This window comes from Saccopteryx leptura, chromosome 3 (genome assembly GCF_036850995.1).
Source record: "Saccopteryx leptura isolate mSacLep1 chromosome 3, mSacLep1_pri_phased_curated, whole genome shotgun sequence".
Taxonomy (NCBI): Eukaryota; Metazoa; Chordata; class Mammalia; order Chiroptera; family Emballonuridae; genus Saccopteryx; species Saccopteryx leptura.
The window spans coordinates 298,884,844-298,906,097 of record NC_089505.1 but is presented as its reverse complement, the minus strand read 5'-3'; positions in this window follow the sequence as shown (position 1 = coordinate 298,906,097).

Sequence of the window (21,254 nt, the reverse complement as noted above, 5' to 3'; positions counted from 1 at the left end):
CCTTTCCATTGCGGCCTTTTGTAAATGAGAAAACCAAGGCACAGAGAGAGTAAGGCACACAGCTGCCTAGGACTGAACCGCAAACCACACACACACATTCTGGCCCTCAACTTGGCATTCTCTATGAGACAAGAAAAACTCCATCATCAAATGGAAGAGTAATGCCTTTTGAAGGAAAGGACACTAAAAGAGCTGTTCCAAAATTAGGCTGCTTTCCACAGCCTCTGTGAAGGCCCCTAGCATGGCTACCACACCTTTTACCACTACTCATGATATCAAACAATCACAGTGTGCTTCTGTCACCAGACATTTCTCCAGCAATTCCTACCATGTTCTGCTTATTTGAACCTATTTGGCTGCAGCCTCTTCCTGAGAAGTTATACATCTAATCTCATTAAGATGCAAACACATGTTGGGAACATTGCTGGCCAAGGATGAAAAAGGCTTTGGCTGCTGGGCCTAGTGTTTCTGCATAGCCAATACTGTATTTGTTTCAGTCACCCAAGTTCTAGTAAAGTCTAACCTGTCATATACATGTGCTGAATTATGAGGGACTTTGCTAAACAAACCAAATAGCAGAAAGTACCACATACCCTTAGTTGATATTCCATCTTGGACACTGAACAACAGAATATATTATATATATAATATATATTGAGTTGAGCATCCCGGACTTACTTTAAGTTACAGAAAAGAACTAAATCAATTAGGTGTTATTGAATCAGTTGATATAAGTTTATGATTATATGTAGAAATCAATACTAAATACTTTTAGTAAACTCTGTCAGCTTGCTGACTAATTCAACCTAAATATATATATGTATGTAATCTTGTTTTTTAATCAAGAACCAGATTAATGCAAACATACCTTGTTTCATTACTCTTTGCTCTGTGGTGCTTTTTCGGGTGTGTTCTTTACGAAGGCAGGACACTTCACCAGCTAACAGATTTATTGTGACTCACTTTTTTTGTGATAGTTGCTTTATTATGGTGGGCTGGAACAAAACCAAATGTAAGTGGGAAACCACAAGTAGAAGGCTGTATTTCTAAAACAAGAGTGACAAAGAAAAGACACCCATGGATCAAAACCCTGTCCTGCTTCAGACCATCTCTCTGACCAGGCTCAAGTTTCTTTGATTTCTCTCTGTACCACTATTTTTCTTTAATTTTTTTTTTAAAAAATAAACATTATAGTAATCATTCTGTTTATTCATGGCCCAAAACTTATCAATTTTATAATTGGAAGTTGGTACAATTTAACCAACACCTCCCCAGTCTCCTCATTCCACCTTTCCTGGAAACCACAATTCTATTGTCAGTATGAGTTGATATTTTTTTTAAGATTCACATACAATCTATTTTTCATCAAATAAGAACCAAAATAAGCTCTACTTCATAGTATGACTGTGAATAATAAGTGAGATATAAATTGATCTATGTTTGACAACTAAGGTAAGTACTTGTCACATGGTAGAAATACCATAAATATGAATTGGTGTATTTGCTATTTTTAATTGATTCTGTCAATAACAGGTAATCATTTTTAATTTGTAATTTTATGTATTCTTTATCTCAGATAAGTGTTTTTCCATATTTAAAATCAGTGCTTTTTTATGTAATTTTTTTGGAAAACCAAATAACTTATATATTTTTCTTTTCTTCAGTAACACTCACCTTACCCTCTTATGAGTTTCTTTTGCTTTCCTCTGCATTGCAGAAGCACTTTTAATCTTTATTCTGCTTCTGCTAATTCAATTTTTTACAAGGCTGATGTAGAAAAAAGAAAGAAAATCCAAATGAGAAAAATGAGAAGTGAAAATGGAGACATTACTGCTGACCTTATAGGAATAAACAGATTATAAGAAATGCTATGAGCAATTGTATGCCGATATATTAGATAACCTGGATGAAATAACAAATTCCAAGAAAGATAAAATACTGAAATTGCCTCCAGAAAATTATTTTTGAAATCTGAATAGGTTTATAACAAGAGATAAAACAGTAATCAAAAAGATATATAGACAGATAGATAGATGATAGATAGAATTCCAATATTGTAAAGTCCAGGACCAAATGGTTCACTGGTGAATTCTACAATATAGTTAAAGATAATTAACATATACCTTCAAAAATTTTTCTCAAAAAAATAAAGAGAAGAGAATACTTCCCAATTCATTCTATGAAGTCAATCTTACTTTGGTACTTTTGACAAAATCATTATAAGAAAACTGGAAACTAATATTCCTTATGAATATGCATGCAGAAGTACTCAACAAAATACTACCAAACTAAATCTAACAATATATAAAATATTATACTCTATGATCAAGCTGGATTTACTATAGGAAGGCAGGTTTATTCAGTGTATGAAAATCAATTCATATACCATGTTAATAGAAAGAAAGGACAAAACCCAAATCATAAGATCATCACAATAGATGCAGAAAAAAAAATTAACAGAATTCCATACCCTGTTATGATTAAGAAAAAAAATCAACAAAGTAGGAATAGATGTGAATGTCTTCAACCTGATAAATGGCATTTAAAAATAACCCTGTCACTACACTATACTTGATGGTGAAAGACTTATAACACTTCCCCTAAGATTAGGAACAAGACAAAGATGTCACTTTTATCATTCCCATTCAACACTGTAGTGGATGTTCTAGCCAGGGAAATTAAGTAAGAAAAAAATAAATAAAAGGTGCTCAGATTGAAAATAAAGAAAAATTATTTCTATTTGCAAATGGCATAATTTTGTAATCTAAGAAATCCTGAGTAACCCCTCCCAAAATATACTAGTAGAGTCAGTGAATTCAGAAAATTTGTAAGACATAAGATCAATAAAGGAAAAATATTTTTAATTCTATACACTAGCAATGAACAATCTATAAATGGAATCAAGAAATTTTATTTACAATAGTAACAAAAAATAAAACCCTTACAAATAAATGTATCAAAGGAAATATGAAACTTGTATACTGAAACAGACAAAAATATTGGCAGCAATACAGAGATATCCATTAATGGACTAGAATGGAGAGGGCACACATAAACTCATGCATCTGAGGACACTCAATCTCTACAATAATGCCAAAGTGACAAGACAAACATAATGGGTAAAGAACAGAATTTTCAACAATTAATGCTGGGGCACTGGAATATTCCCATGCAAATGAATAAGGAACTATGGAGCATTGGTTCTTTGCTTTGGCTAAGAGCACTTTCTTGTTCTTGCAATGTAGTGTGTATGCCAGTAGCAAACCCTGACCTGTGTTTCTTCCATAAGAAATTATCCCCAAACTTCATTTCATAAAGAGGGCATTCTTTGGTAATAAACAGAAGTGAAAATTTTATCATTCTTTCCAACACACTGTGATCCCACAGGAGGAAGGAGACCTGGAGCACACGTTGCAAAATGTGTGCTATTTCATATCACAGTTTCAGGCTCGTATGAGGGATGTGGCCATGGGGCACAAAGAGTCACCCTAAATATGTATTTCTTTCCTAGACAGAATTGGCTACTTCAGTAAAAGTATTACATCTTCACCAGGCAGCCATTCTTCTTTTTATCATAATTAATATAACCCTGATTTCCCAGTGCATCCAGAAAATATATATATAAATATAAATATATATTTTTATTAAATTTATTGGAGTGACTGGTTAATAAAATTATAGAGGTTTCGGGTGTACAATTCTATAATATAATGTCTATATCTCATTGTATGTTCACCACCCCAAGTAAAGTCTCCTTCCATCACCACTTATCTCTCTTTTACCCTCTTCTACCCCCCTCACACTATTTCCCTCCGGTAATCACCACACTGTCTATGAGAGTTTTTTGTTGTTGTGGTTGTTGTTATTGTTTTACTTAATCCGTTCATCTTTCCCACCCAGCCCCTCAATTCCTTTGCTTCTTCTTTTTTTTAAATTTTTTTTATTTTATTTATTCATTTTAGAGAGGAGAGACAGAGAGGAGAGAGAGAGACAGAGAGAGAGAAGGGGGGAGGAGCTGGAAGCATCAACTCCCATATGTGCCTTGACCAGGCAAGCCCAGGGTTTCCAGGTCGACGCTTTATCCACTGGGCCACCACAGGTCAGGCTCAATTCCTTTGCTTCTGACGGCTGTCAGTCTGTTCTCTGCCTTTATGAGTCTGTTTTACATTTGTTTGTTTGTTTTCTTCATTAGATTCCACATATAAATAAAATCGTATGGTTTTTGTCTTTCCCTGACTGGCTTATTTCACTGAGCATAAACGTATATATTTTCAACGTTTCTCACAGCTATGCAAAGTCATGAGAGCCAGTTCTGGTCAATAGGACATAAGTGGAAGGCACCTAAGACTTTAGCAATAAATGTTTTGTTTATCTTTATTCCTGGTTGGAATATGGAAGTGTAGACCAGAGCTTCGATATCCATCATGTGACCACAAAACTACTATAGCAAAAAGGCTGAAGAAATCCTAGGACTCGTCCCTAACATTCATGAGTCTCTGAACCCATATCAACAGGCCAAAATTTTTCTATTTTATAGGAAAAATTAAATCCCAACTTCATTAGGCTTCTATATCAGGGTTTTCTTTACCTGAAGCTAAATGTAATTTCTTTTCTTTTTTTGTGTGTGTGTTTTTTGAGAGGCAGGGAGGCAGAGTGACATACTCCCACATGTGCCCTAACCAAGATTCACCTAGCAAACCCCCTACTGGATAATTCTCTACCCACCTGGGACAGCTGTTCCATTGCTCGGCAACCAAGCTATTTTAGCACCTGAGGTGAGGCCATGAAGCCATCCTTAGCACCCAGGGCCAACTTGCTCAAGCCATGAGCCATGGCTTTAGGAGGAGAAGAGAGATAGAGAGAGAGAGAGAAGGGGAAGAGGGAAGGGTAGAGAAGATGATCACTTCTCTTGTGTGCCCTGACCAGGAATCGAACCCAGGACTTCTATATGCCAGGCTGATGCTCTACCACTGAGCCAACTGGCCAGGATAAATGTAGTTTCTAACCAATATATCTAATAATGAAGTCTAACTAGTAAATGTCATTATTTCTGTCCTTTAATTACAAGTTGTTTTTTTTCCTGGTATTACTTGAATAAAATTGCCATATATCCCATTTTAAAAATTTTGATTTTGTATTTGTTTTTTCATTAATACAATGTAGCAATTTTATTTTTAAGAGGAAATGAAAAGATGTTATGCTGTTTCATAAGAGGAATATAAATTAATAAAGAAAATTTTATAACCATATTTCTGAAATAAACAGTCCTCATTGGTTTAGCACAAAATCAAATAAAAAGTGTAATAAGCACAGTGCCTCAATCTTCTTTGTTAGTGGAAGTAAGGTATATACAAAATATTGCTCAAAAAATCAAGATGCATAACACCAACATCATGGAACCTCACTGATTTAACGATAGTGGTAATTTGCAGGAAAATAACACTACTGAATAAGAATTAAATTCCTTGACTTAAGCATCATACTTACTCCTCATTACCCTGATATCTGATTTTCCAAGGGGCTAAAATATGTAAATGAATGTTGCCCATGCATTACTTTGAAGTACCAGTCAATACATCTATTCACCCAGCCAGCAGCCATCAAGCACCGACCACATGCAAGGGATGCCCCAGCTTGGTGCCAGGTAGAGAGGTAATTAAAACAAACTCCCCTGCCCTCATCAGGATTACAATACAGGGTAATATAATTAAATGAAACAAATACATTACCAACATTATTTAAAATGCCATGAAATAAAACCTAAAGTATTTCTGGGTAAGATTTTTTGAAAACCCAACAACTCATATTAATGTATCAAGATCATCAAACTCTGATTTCTCTAGGGTTTTGATTAATTTTTAATCTGTGAATATCTGTGTGCATTAAAGAAACAAGATTCATTTAACTTGATTAAATCTTTCCATCTAATAGGGCATTCTTATTATAGTTAACTTTGAATTAACTACTTTCCCTTTTTTGCTTAATGGAATTTCGGCCTTGGTTCTCAAATATTCATCCTGGATACAGCTATTTAACATTCAAACAACCACGTTAGAATATTCAGTGTTCTCCCTTCTATACAAGAAGTCTTAGAAAAGGGTTATAATTCCCAGGTATATTCAAGAATATCAGAAGAATACTTTCTGCTGTGTCATTTTTCTGTCTTTGCTTTTAAAATATTCAAGGGTAATTTGTATCTGTCTTCCAGAATTTCCTGAATAAGTCAGAGTTGCATGTGGACACATACTTGGAGTTCATGATTCAGGGGCAATAGTTCATATGTCATCAGCTGTCAAGAGAACATGGTATAAATAGATCTTCCATCTGTAGACATCTATTTGGACTCCAGTTGTTTCCAGTGTTGACCCATTTGCAGCATATTTCAGAGGGCCATAGACATTTAAACTCTGATTCTATCATTCTGAAGGGTAAAGTCCTAGCAAAATGCATGAGAACCAGGTGTCCCCAAACTACGGCCCGCGGGCCGCATGTGGCCCCCTGAGGCCATTTATCCGGCCCTCTGCCGCACTTCCGGAAGGGGCACCTCTTTCATTGGTGGTCAGTGAGAAGAGCACTATATATGGTGGCCCTCCAATGGTCTGAGGGACAGTGAACTGGCCCCCTGTGTAAAAAGTTTGGGAACCCCTCCAAACCTATTGTCAAAGAGCACCAAGTTTCGGCATTGGGAATAAAATGATTCTGTGTAAACTTCGTGAAGGTTAAGGGCAAAGAAGACAATTTTGATTGTCATGTGGATCTCAATAAATTTGATTCCAAGTAAGTCAACCTGGCAAAGGAATGTTGAAGAATAAATTGCCTCATGACTCTGAAATTCCAATAACTATAAATAATAAGATTTTGCAAATGGTTTAACATCTAATTCCTCAGCCTGAGAGCAGCTTCCATTTCTGAAATGAAATAGAAGAACACACTATCCCATACTCCTGAAAAATCAGGGTATTCGAAAAAAAAATAGAGATACAAGATAAAAAAGTGTTCATTTACCCCTGTGCAAGAGGGAATCTGAGTTGATTTCCATTAGCCTGGTTCTGACAGACCCCCTGTGAATGTGGGTGCTTAATAGATTTTGTTTGGTGATGGTGGCAGTGGGGCCAGTTCTTTCTGCAGCTGATTTTGTGCTGAAGCCCAAAGAGTATGAAATCCTTTTAACTAGCCTCCCAGCCCCCATTTGTGATAAACAGAGGTGGCTACCTCCCTAACAGCGGTGACACAGAAAGTTCAGTTTCCTTCTGCAGGGAGATAAGAGGATCTTCATGGTGACTCTGAGCTCTGCATTTCCTATTTCATGCTCAGTGCCTACGACTTAAGTTAACTCTCTTCATATGTCGTGGATTCTTTAACAAGACTACACTGCCCTTCCCAAGACACAGTATTTCCCATCTCCCCTGAATGTGCAAAGTTAATTGCCTTAAACCATATTGAGTGTTTAAAATCAGAAATCAGAGGTGTGAATATTTAACTAGCTTTATCTAAATTATTAATTTCTGGTGTCTCTATGTAAATAGCACAACACTCCTCAGACACAGGCAATAGAATATCCTATTAGCTGTTCAATTCTGAAATTCAAGATTCAGTTGTCAGTTGTATCACTAAACATGTACTGACGGCCCAGATATTGAATTAGTGTCCCAGGATACAGATGACACCCTACCTTCAATTATGTGAGATGGTCTTCCTGCTACAGATGCATTTGGCATGCACAGTAGAATATCCCTGTCTTTTGTGAGCCTTCATCAAGCAAAGGGGAGGCCTTTCATTGATCAATATTATTAAGGAAATATATTCCACCCTGTCATAAGATGCTAGAATTGCAAAGTGGCATATCTTACTCCTGAAATTATCTTCTCTGCATTTAATACTTTATGGACAAGAGCATTTACTTTCTATAAACAATTGCATTTAACAAGTATGATCAACATAGATAAACTTATTTTAAAAAATGAAACACTGCAATAGGGAGTTGCACTTTGACTCTGAGAACCATTTCCTGGGGACCTACTGGGAACACTTCCTTGTACATGTCCCAGACATCCTAATGCATGTGTACCTATCATATACACATGTGTGTGCACAAACCCACAGACTTCAGCCTTTTTCACTTAATGCAGGGGTAGTCAACCTTTTTATACCTACCGCCCACTGTTGTATCTCTGTTAGTAGTAAAATTTTCTAACCGTCCACCGGTTCCACAGTAATTGTGATTTATAAAGTAGGGAAGTAACTTTATAAAATTTATAGAGCAGAGTTACAGCAAGTTAAAGCATATAATAATAATTACTTACCAAGTACTTTATGTCGAATTTGCACTAAGTTTGGCAGAATAAATCTTTATAAAACAACTTACTATAATTAAATCTCTCTTTTTATTTATATATACTTTGGTTGCTCTGCTAACACTTGCCATGAAAGCTGGAACGCCCACTAGTGGGTGGTAGGGACCAGGTTGACTACTACTGACTTAATGTATCAGCACATTTAACTATACAATCTATAAACTATGCATCCTGGGGAGAGTCCAAGGTGGCAACACAGTAGGCAGACGTTCCAACTACCACCTCCCAGGACCAAGTTGTATTACAATTTAAGAACAATCACCTTGAAAAACCAACTTTCGACTAAAAGAAGAGAAGTCTATAACCAAGGATCACAGAAGAAGCCACACCGAGACTGGCAGGAAGGGCAGAGACATGGAAAGGGCTGCTCTGCTCCCCGGAGCAAGCAGGGGCAAAGTGTCTGGAGGGATTCTCTCTGCAGAATGGGTCGCCCTGAGAGGTGTGGGTGCTCAGCCCCAGGTCAGAAGCCCAACCTAGAGCCCCAGAGACTAGAAGAGATGCCCAGACAGCATCTTCCAGTGAAAAGAGCCAGAGTTTCTGTCTGTGAGAAAGAGACAGAACTCTCAAGATGCAGGCTCTGACTTAAAGGGCCAGTGCAGAAAATCTTGTTCACAGCCATTTACTTAGGGCTCTATTGGGGGAGAGTTCAGAGGTCTAGAATTGTGTGAGGTGAGTGTAAAGTTGGAGGCTCAGGGAGAGACACTGTGGGGGATGGCAACCAGAACCCCTGTGCTGAGACATTCTCCAATACTGCAGTCGCCATCTTTCTTGGGTGGAGCAGTCCCCCTCTGAGTGGCATCAACCTGGGGAAAAGCAACTGCTCCACCCTTGGGAGTCTCTCCTGCCCCAATCATGAAGAGTAGGTTGTTCTGAGAAGCCAGGAAGCAGGGGGCACATCAGTGACTCAGTTTTCTGGTGTTAAAACTAAAGCTTTCCCCCACAAACCCCAACTCTAAGATTAGCGCTTCTGCCCCACAGGAGACTCAGTAGAAATGGTCAGGTCTGTGGGCAGACCTCGTATCTGGGTCTCAGAGGCCACACCGATCAGACTCCTGGGGCCTCACCCTACTGAGGTCTCTGATAAAGGTCTAGACAGACTGACACTTGGGGCCCAGAGGCAGAGCCACACCCACCACCCTTCTTAATCCCTGAATTGCCACAAGCTCTAGACTCTAGAAGAGGTTTTTTCTGTGGCCGAGTCCAACCAGCAGCCAGCAGTCAGAGGTTGCAGGAGGTGGACTGAGCGAGACTTGACCTTTTAAGCAGACCTTCCAAAAAGCCCAGTATGGATAAAAGCCAGCCTAGGTATGCAGCTACATATTTCCATGTGTACCTGGGCTCAGCAGAGGCAGCCACAAACTCTGTGTTGCTTGTAAATCCAGGAAGGTTGCTGAGGGCCAGTCACAGGCAGTATCTCCCACTGGACTGCACTGAGTTCCAACCACAGAGGCCCAAGGCTGGCATATCTAGTGGTCAGCTGTAGAGAGCATCTTTTCATGACCTAACAACCCTTACTAGAGTGGTATCCTAAGGAAGGACTCCTCACACCCGGCCCAGCTGAGGCAAGTTCTACTTTCTGTGATCTGCACCGGCACAGTGGCTCATGTGCAGGGGTTGGGTGAAGCTTCACGGCCAGCCAGCCTGGGTGCAGGATATTTTGCCCTGCAGGGCTAGATTCCACAGGGGGGTGAGAGAGAGGAATGGAGCATGGATATTTAATGTGTGGGTCCCTGTGAGCTTCTTGTTGGGTCCGGTCGAGGGACTTAGCCACTTTCTTGGGGGGCACAGTCAGCCCCAGGAGAGGACTCTCTCAGTCTTCCTCCCTGATACCAGGGTCTCACCAGCAGTAAGATCCTCTATAGAAGTAACTTGGCCCCATTCAATCTGAACATGCTGCTTACCTTATTGGGGAAAAATAAAAGTTGAGCATCTAGCAGTGGCTGAGGGATTAAGCTCTGAAGTAGGGGCCACATTCCCCATACTGAGCTCCTGATCAAGAGACCCCTGAAGTAGGGGGTCCCACAAATATTATATTCCCAACCTTAGCTGCCCTAACCCAACAATCTTGCAAGCTGTAGAGGGGTTGGTTGGGTGAGGCCAGTCTGAGCCCACATTACAGTCTTTCTAAAAAAGACTCTGTTGAAAGACCAGGAAGCTGCAAGAGGAGGTGGAGCAGCTGAAAAGTGGAGGCAAATCTTATGGAGCTTAGGGGTTTTATGGAGCTGCTGTCATCTCTAAGCATAATGAAGCTGATCCTTATACACAGGTTAGCACCTCCCATACAACCAAAGCACAGAAAACGCAGACACAAACAGTGAGAAGGGCAGCAGCAGCAGACAGGTAGCCTACAGCAGGCTATAAAAAATGGCTGACACCAACGTTAGAAGATCTAGAACCCATAAAACTGGTAGTGGGTGGCAGACAGCTCCAACTCTCAACTCAGCTAGCTACACAAGCAACACATCCAAAGGAGGAGTCAAGCAGGCACCAGACACTGTGGAGAAGAAATATGCCCAAAGGGACAGACATTGCACAGTGTATAATACACATGATAAATGCTGAACCTCAGAGCCAGCCAGCATGAAGAAATAACAGTACCCACGAAAGGACCAACTACATTCAATACTCACATACAACAGGAGGGAAAATAGTACCCTCAAGAAGCATTTCTAGAACAAGGAAAACAGGTGGCCTGGAGCTCAGTACCACTGAGCCCATCTTCCTCATAAAGACACCACAAAAGTTTCAAAGTCAGACAGCACTACCTAATACACAGACAAAATGGGCAGACATAGAAATGCAACACAAATGAATCAACAAGGGAAATCTCCAGAAAAAGAACTAAATAAAATGGAAGTAACCAAACTACCAGATGCAGAGTTTAAAATAATGATTTTTAAGATGGTCAATAATCTTACAGAAAAAATAAATGGTCATAATGATAACCCTAATAAAGAGATAGCAAGCAACAAAAAGGACATTAAAATCATAAAAAAAGAACAAGTCAGAAATGACAAATACAATATCAGAAATGAAGACTGCACTAGAAGGAATCAAGAGCAGGCTGGATGAAACAGAGGATCGAATCAGTGATTTAGAGGACAAGATAAAGAAAAGCATACAAGCAGAGCAGCAAAACAAAAGAGGTGCAAAAAGACTGAGGAAATTCTAACAGACCTCTATGACAACATGAAGAGAAACAACATCTACATCCAAAGGATTCCTGAAGAAGAAGAGAATGAGCAAGAAATAGAAAACCTATTTGAAGAAATCATAGCTGAAAATTTTCCTAATTTGAAGAAAGCAAAAGTCACACAAGATCAAGAATCACAGAGAGTCTCACTATACAGGAATCTGAGGAGGACCACACCAAGATACATCACAATTAAAAGCCAAAATTAAGAGATAATGAAAGAATACTAAAATCTGCAAGAGAAAGGCAGATAATTACCTACAGAGGAGCCCCCATAAGGATGATATCCAACTTCTCAAAAGAAACACTTGAGGCCAGAAGGAATTGGCAAGAAATATTCAAAGTGATGCAAAACAAGAACCTACATCCAAGACAACTTTCTTCAGCAAGGCTATCATTTAAAATTGAAGGAGAAATAAACAGCTTCCCAGACAGAAAAAAAACAAAAACAAAAACTCAAGGAATTCATCACAACCAAATCAGTACTGCAAGAAAAGTTAACGGGACAGCTATAAAAAGAGGAAAGGAAAAATGAAAGAAATTGAGAAAAAGAGGAATGTAGATTTAAAAAATAAAATGGCAATAAATAAGTACATGTAAACAATGACCTTAAATGTAAATGGATTAAATGTTCCAATCAAAAGACAAAGGGGAGCTAAATGGATAAGAAAACAGGATCCATACATATGCTGTCTATAAGAGACCCACCTCAAAACAAAAGATACACATATACAGAAAGAGAAAAAATGGAAAAATGATTTTATGCAATTAGAAGTGAAAGAAGGTTGAGGTAGCAATAATGATATCTGACAAAATAACCTTTAAAACAAAGGCTATATAGTAAGTGATAAAAAAAAGGTCACTACATAATGATAAATCAAGCAATCCAACAGGAGGATATAATCATTGTAAATATTTATGCTCCTTATATAGAAGCACATAAATATATAAATCAGATTTTGATGGACCTAAAGGGTGAAATTGACAGCAATATTATAACAGTAGGGGATTTTAATACGCCATTAACATCACTGAACAGATCTTCCAGACAGAAAATTAACAAAGAAACAGCAGCCTTAAATGACACACTAGACTAACGGGATTTAATTGATATCTTCAGAACCTTTCAACCTAAAGCAGCAGAATATATATTCTTTACATGTACTTATGCTATATTCTCTAAGATAGACTATATGTTAGGACACAAAACAAGTCTCAACAAATTTAAGAAGATTGAAATTGTATCAAGCATCTTCTCTGATCACAATGGCATAAAGCTAGAAATCAACTACAACAGAAAAACTGAAAAACATTCAAATACTTAGACGCTAAATAGCATGCTATTAAGTAATGAATGGATTAACAATGAGATCGTGATGGTAACAGGGAGTGTGGTGGAGGGGTGGGGAAGGGCGAGGAAGGAGAGGGAGGGAGTGGGGGGAGGGGAGGGGCACAAAGAAAACCAGATAGAAGGTGACAGAGGACAAAACTATAGTAGGTTGTTTTATAAAGATTTATTCTGCCAAACTTAGTGAAAATCCAACATAAATTACTTGGTAATTATTATTATATGCTTTAACTTGCTGTAACTCTGCTTTATAAATTTTATAATGTAAAGTTACTTCCCTACTTTATAAATCACCATTACTGTGGAACCAGTCAGTGGTTAGAAAATTTTACTACTAACAGAAATACAAAAGTGGGCGGTAGGTATAGAAAGGTTGACTACCCCTGACATAGATGCTAAAATTCTCAACAAAATATTAGCAAACCAAATCCGGCAATACATCAAAAAAATCATACATCATTAAAAAATGAGATTCATTCTGGGGAGGCAAGGTTGGTACAACATTAGCAAATTAATAAATGTGATTCATCACATAAACAAAAGAGAGGACAAAAATTACATGATTATATCAATAGATGCAGAAAAATCATTTGATAAAACCCAGCATCCATTTATGATCAAAACTCTCAGTAAAGTGGGAATACAGGAAACATACCTTCAACATAATAAAGGCCATCTATGACAAACCCACAGCCAACATCATACTCAATGGGCAAAAATTAAAAGCAACTCCCAAGATCAGGAACAAGGCAGGGGTGCCCCCTTTCACCACTCTTATTCAACATAGTTCTGGAAGTCCTAGCCACAACAATCAGACAAGAAGAAGAATAAAAGGCATCCATATTGGAAAAGCAAGAGTAAGACTATTATTTGCTGATGACATGATACTGTACATAGAAAACCCTAATGTCTCAGTCAAAAAACTACAAGACCTGAAAAATGAATTCGGTAAGATGGCAAGATATAAAATTAATACTCAAAAATTACTGGCATTTTTATATACTGAAAATAAACTATCTGAAAAAGAAATTAAGAAAATAATCCCCCATTCACTATTGCAACAAAAATAATAAAGTACCAAGGAATAAATTTAACCAAGAAGGTAAAAGACTTGTATAAGAAAATTATAAAACACTGAAAAAAGAAAGCAAGAAAGATACAAACAAGTGGAAGCATATACATACTGTGTTTATGGATAGGAAGAATAAACATCATTAAAATGTCTATACTACTCAAAGCAATCTATAAATTCAATGCAATTCCTATTAAAATACCAATGGCATACTTCAAAGGTATAGAAAAAGTATTCCAAAAATTTATATGGAACCAAAAAACACGAATAGCCTCAGCAATCTTGAAAATGAAGAATAAAGTGGGAAGTATCACACTTCCTGACATCAAATTATACTACAAGGCCATTGTAGTTAAAACTGCTTGGTACTGGCATAAGAACAGGCATACAGGTCAATGGAAATGAATGGAGAACCCAGATAAACCCACACTTTTATGGTCAATTAATATTTGACAAAGCAGTTAAAAGCATACAGTGTAGTATAGACAGTCTCTTTAATTAATGGTGTTGGGAAAATTGGACAGGTACTTGCAAAAAAAATGAAACTGTACCATCAATTTACATCATTCAAAAAGATAAACTCAAAATGGATAAAAGACTTAAATGTAAGTTGCAAAACCATAAACATCTTGGAAGAAAACATAGGCAGTAAACTCTCCGATATCTCTTGTAGCAATATTTTTGCCTATTTATCTCCATAGGGAAGAGAAATAAAGGAAAAAGTAAACAATTGGGACTATATCAAACTAAAAAGCTTTTGCACAGCAAAAGACACCATGAACAAAATAAAAAGATACCCCACACAATGGGAGAACATATTCGCCAATATGTCTTATAAGGGGTTAATAACCAACATTTATAAAGAACTTCTAAAACCCAACACCAGAAACATAAAAAATTCAATTAAAAATAGGCAAAAGAACTGAATAGACAGTTCTCCAAAGAGGACATACAGATGGCCAGTAAGAATATGAAAAAATGTTCAACGTCACTAATCATCAGAGAAATGCAAATTAAAACCACAATGAGATACCACTTCACAACTTGTCAGAATGGTGCTCATTAACAAATCAACACACAATAAGTGGTGGCAAGGGTGTGGAGAAAAGGGAATCCTCCTGTACTGCTGGTGGGAATGCAGACTTGTGCAGCCACTTTGCAAAACAGTATGAAGTTTCCTCAAAAAATTAAAAATAAAACTGCCTTTTGACCCAGCTACCCCACTTTTAGGAATATATCCTAAGAATACCAAATCACTGATTCAAAAGAAGATATGCACCCCCATGTTTATTGCAGGATTGTTTACAATAGCCAAGATCTAGAAACAGCCCAAGTGTCCCTTAGTGGACAAGTGGATTGAAAAGCAGTGGTATATATACACAATGAAGTATTATACGGCCATGAAAAAGAAGGAAATCCTACCTTTTGCAATGGCATGAATGGACCTGGAGATCATTATGCTAAGTGAAAGAAGCCAGGCAGAAAATGAAAGATATCATATGATCTCACTTACATGTGGAATCTAATGAACAAAGTAAACTGAGCAACAGAATAGAGGCAGAGGCGGGGTCACAAGGAGCAGAGGGACAGTTGTCAGAGGGATGAGAGGATGGGATCAGAGAAGGTGAAGGGATTAGTGAAATTATATATACATAACGCAGAGATACAGATAACAGGACAGCAAATCCCAAAGGAAGGTAGAAGAGAATTAGGGGGACGGGAGCAAAGGGGGGTAATGGGGGACACAGGGGTGGGGGGTGAGAGTGTTATATTGAGCAGGGAGACACTTGAAGCCATGTTAACACAATAAATTAAAATTAACAAAAATTTTAAAATAAATAAAAAATAAAATCCTAAAACAAGAAATAAAATATGCATTTTTATTTTGGTGTCAACTTAGCATTCATTGTCTTATATGTACTCACCCTCTTTTAAGTAAGTGTTCCTCTGATAATTCTCTGACATTTACAAAACAAAAGATTCTGTCAGAAGCAGAATTTGTCACCTAAATTTCTAAAAATTGATTCTAAAGTTTGAAAAAATGGACCAGGAATATAAGGATATATGAAAAGTTTTTACTTTCTATAGGTTATTTCTATTCATACTCCAAATTCATATTATACTGTTTTCCTATCTAAACTTTGGAATCCATTGAGTCAATTTGAATAAAAGAACAAAGAGAAATAACAGTGAAAAAAATAAATAAAGTCATATTAGAGTTAATACATGCTATGTACCCCAAAGGAATTCATTGTCTTTTCTTATGAAAAAAAAAAAAAGGAAAAGAAATAATGTTGAACAGACAATACAAAATACAGATGATGTATTATAGAATATAGTACAGTGGAAACTTATATAATTTTATTATCCAATGTTCACTCAAGTAAATTCAATTTTAAAAAGTCAAAAATAACAGGAAACAATGCTAGCTTGAGTAAAGCAATGCCAACAATGCCAAATACTTCTTATTTTTTCAATTCCCATATCATCACAATTAAACTTAACTCCTCCCACAGGCAACAAGGATAAAATAAAGCCTCATTCATAAATACATTGTGTCTATTATTTCCCAAGACATGCACAAATAGTGAGCTTAATTCTTACCTTTGAATACAGGCTATACACTGTCTTGGGCATCGGTGGAGTAATATTTCTTCAAGCCTGAGTTGTTCATTTTTCTCTTCCCTAAAACAAAAGGTAGGAGGATATTTAAACACAGGGTGAACTAATGAAAAAGAACTGGAGGGGGCTGTGGCGAGCAGGTGTTTTAATTCTCTGCTAATCATCCCCATGCAAGTTAACTCCCCCTGCCCCCCTCAGAGACTAGGAGAGAAGGCAGAGACCCTATTTTTTTTTATTATTATTACATTTCAAAAGGGTTGTTCCTCGGTCCTAGAGAAAGACAGTCCTGGGTTTTAGAACACTCACGGCTCTATGTTAGAAAACACCCACTAGAAATTAGACCTTAACAAATTTTATCATGAATTTTTACAAGCTCCTGCACTTGTTAAGAATAGATTTCTAGGCCCTGGCCAGTGGCTCAGTGGACAGAGAGTTGGCCTAGTATATGGATGTCCTGGGTACGATTCCTGGTCAGGGCACATAGAAAAAGCAACCATCTGCTTCTCTCTCTCCGTCCTTTCCCCCCTCTGTCCTTCTTCCCCTCCCACAGACAGAGGCTGCGTTGGTTTGAGTGTGGCCCTGAGTTCTGAGGATAGCTCAGGTAGTCCAGGCATGTCAACCTCAGGCACTAAAGGTAGCTGGGTGGATCCTGGTCCAGGTGCATGCAAGAAACTGTCTATCTCCCCTCCACTCACCTAAAAATAATAAAAGAAAGCATAGATTTGCCATGAGTGTAGGAAGTAAATAGAGAATCCTGCCACAACTCTTACTGCCTGTGTCACTTGAATTCATTTGCTTTACCATGAATTTTATATTTTATGAAGTAATTTATCCAATTATTAATCTTTCAAATTGATTTTGAAATGTCCAGCCTTTCACTGGAATCTGACAGTCTGAGTAATAATAGCTGCTTGAAGTGTTTGGGGAAGAATAAGCACTAAGCCTTTTGTCTCTGAGAATATTATTTGATGCTCTTCTGTATAAGGATGCTTGATGTTAGTCACACTTTTTACCCAAGATGAAAAAAAAATATGTCTATTTGGGAGATCTCAAAAGCACGGACGAACCATTTTGTGTTTTATTATCATACAAAAGCTTCTATTGTAATGGGGTTGGCATATAAATATGCTTTTCAAATTGCTTATTCAACATTATGCTTATTAAAAGATTTCATCAAGTCATCAAGAACAAATGCTAGTCAGGTGAATTGTAATTGACCACATTAACAGTACATTTTTGCACTGAAAAATATATTTACAAAGAGACTTTCTGGCTTCATTAATTCTTGGTTGTGTTGATGAAAATCCCTAATTTCCTACATTGATTTTAAGAAAGGGCATGTTTTAGTATACTGTATACCCTGAAATGTAATTCTAACTAATTGAGAAACTGTCTAACATACATATTGACCTCAAGGTGACTTAGATAAACTTATGATTTCATATTTGAATGATATAAAAAATTTCTTTTCAATCTCATTACTTTAATAATTTTTAAACTGAGTTTTCTCATCCTAACTATGTGGCATGGTACCCAGGTTCCTTTGTAAAAATGCGGGTTCTAACCACGCAAACCCGGTGTGCTTATGTGTGTGAGCTCTCATTGGGAAGCCTGCAGAGCCTGTGAAGGTTTTAAATGATGTGGTTTTAAAGTCGGGGACATAATACTTTGCATCAATTTGTCTTTTAAGACATTATAGGTTTTTGTAGTTTTATTTCCTGTTTCATTTTACCCATAATTTCTAAGGTTAATCGTTATATCAAAGTCTGAATAAACTCTTAAACTGTAAAAAATCTCATTGCAGCCTGACCAGGCAGTGGCGCAGTGGATAGAGCGTCGGACTGGGATGCAGAGGACCCAGGTTCGAGATCCTGAGGTCGCTAGCTTGAGTGCGGGCTCATCTGGTTTGAGCAAAGTTCACCAGCTTGGACCCAAGGTTACTGGCTTGAGCAAGGGGTTACTCGGTCTGCTGAAGGCCCACTGTTAAGACACATATGAGAAAGCAATCAATGAACAACTAAGGTGTTGCAAGGAAAAACTGATTATTGATGCTACTCATCTTTCTCCATTCCTGTCTGTCTATCCCTAGCTATCTCTCTCTCTGTCTCTGTAAAAAAAAAAAAAAAAAAAAATCTCATTGCATCTGGTGACAGCATTTATTTTCAATAATAATAATGGTAATAGTTTTACTCTGGTCTATGCTATACTGTCTCTTATTTTTACATCATTTTCCCCTTTGGAATTAACAGCGTAAGTTTTTATTTCTGCTCTTTCATGATCACTGTATCTAACTGAAACGACCTTTTTAAAATTTAGACTCATATCTAATACTTATAAAATAACAAATTAGTCTTAAATTATGGGATGTTTTAGTCTTCATAATATGGTTAATTATTTTAGATGAACTCTCAAATAATCAAGGTTATAATTTTTAGACAGATGTCAGGCTCTATATTTTGTTATTTTTTAAATTAAAGGTATAGGAAAGAAAATTGAACTGAAATTTTTAAAAATGTTTTGAATTCCATTCATTTATGCATTCCACAAATAATTATGAAGTACCTCTTATATACTAGTCACTGTACTAGGAACTGAGCATAGATATAAATATTAAATTAATTAATTAACCACTTTAACAATGAGAGAAATTACATAGTAAGGATATGAGAAAAGTACTGTGGAAAGACAGTGTGTATGTCACTGTAAGTTCTGTCCAATTTATCATCAGAAAATTTTCTGGTAGAGGATGCTAATTGATTTCTCAATGCTCAATTGACAACAAATTTTCCCCCTCAACTGAAGTCTTGAACTCATCAAGAGAGACAAATATAGCCATAGATGATAGCAACATTTCATGAATCATTGAATAAAGCCAATAAGATCTTTAAAATTTACTCAGCTAAATTTTTTTAACACCACCAACTGTGTATGTTGAAAATCCTGAGTAGTATGATTACTTTTTATTTTGAAACTCCAGCCTTACTTTATCAGCTTTAATTATTATATTTTTAATTACTTTTATTAAATTTTGTGCAGTGACATTAATTTAAAAAACTACATAGGTGTCAACTGTACAATTTTATGATATGTCATCTGTGTACTGCATTGTGTGTTCACCACCCCAAGACAGACCTCCTTTAAACATCATCAGATGAGATATAAGCACCATTCTGTTACAGTGTGTGTCCATCTAGATAACAACACAGGAGTGCTCTCTTCACTATCCTACCACCTAATTTGCCCTATTGAATGCTTAGAAAGCCCTTGGAAACCTTCTACTGCCATCATTTATACTTAAAAATGGGAGAAAACACACATGTTTTCCGCACAAGTAAATGAAAATTAACCAGTCTCTCCTCAAAGGCGGAGACTTTGAAACTTTTCCTGACAGGGAAAATTTTTTATTCTTGCTGAGCACTGTTTAAAACTCTCCTCCAACAAAAATAACCATCCATAATTTTGTTATCTGTGCTACTGTTTATAAAATAATAAAGTGGGACTTAAATAAACAATGATAAATAAGAAGCAGATGTTTGACTAAAGCTTTACAGAATTCTGCAGAGCATAGAGCTTTCCAGGGGCAAAGGCTGTGGCAATTCAGAAATAAAGGCTTTTGTTTTGTTCTTTAATAAATGATAAAGATTAAGTTAAAAAGAAGAAGAAAAAGAAAAAAACCCTGCCGTCTACATTTCCACAGTAGTTGATGAGAATGGCAGTTTTGTAAATTTGATCATCTTTTAATTGAGCTAGGGAAACATTTAAGGCCTGATGTCTCTTCCAACAACCATCACACCCAAACTTAGATCCAGTCTACTGTTCCTTCCATTTTCTACCACAGATATGGCAAGATTTTTCCCAGGTCTCCTCTTGCCCTGATGTCTCCTATACATAGCAGATGACCAATTTCCTGCCACATAAAAAATAAACACAATAACAGGCATGAGCTTCCAATCCCCCCACAAACACTTTCATCTCTTTACCTGGTTATCTATTCTTTGGGCCTTCTGGTCCTTTCGAAAATCCGTACTGCATACCTGAGCTCTCCTCCCACCTCCACACTTTTTTCTGTCTTTTCTCAATGCCAGATACGTGCATTTTCCTTCTGTCTCTTACAAAGCCTTTCTTTTTCTCCAGTAACTCCTACTATTATCAAGCCTAGGACACCTGACCAGGCGGTGGCGCAGTGGATAGAGCATCAGACTGGGACGTGGAGGATCCAGATTGGAAACCCCAAGGTCGCCAGTTTGAGCACGGGCTCATCTGGTTTGAGTAAGACTCACCAGCTTAAATCCAAGGTCACTGGAGTCCCCCTCCCTCGGTCAAGGCACATATGAGAAAGCAATCACTGAGAAACTAGAGGAACCATAACAAAGAATTGATGCTTCTCATCTCCCTTCCAGTCTGCTTGTTCCTCTCTCTGTCTCTGTCACAAAGAAAAAAAAAAAAAAAAGCCTAGGCCTCCTAGCTTCTCAAAATCTGTCATTTATCAAGCCTTTAACACAACTGACTGTGTTTCCTTTTGAAACCTCCTTCAGCTTCTAAGATGCTGCTATTTGGGGATCTCTTAAATGTTCTTTTCTTCTTTCTTTCACAAGTTCCTTTTACCTTGAAGTTCCCTCATTGTTATTTTCTATTATTGACAATTTGTATTTGACCTAAAGATGC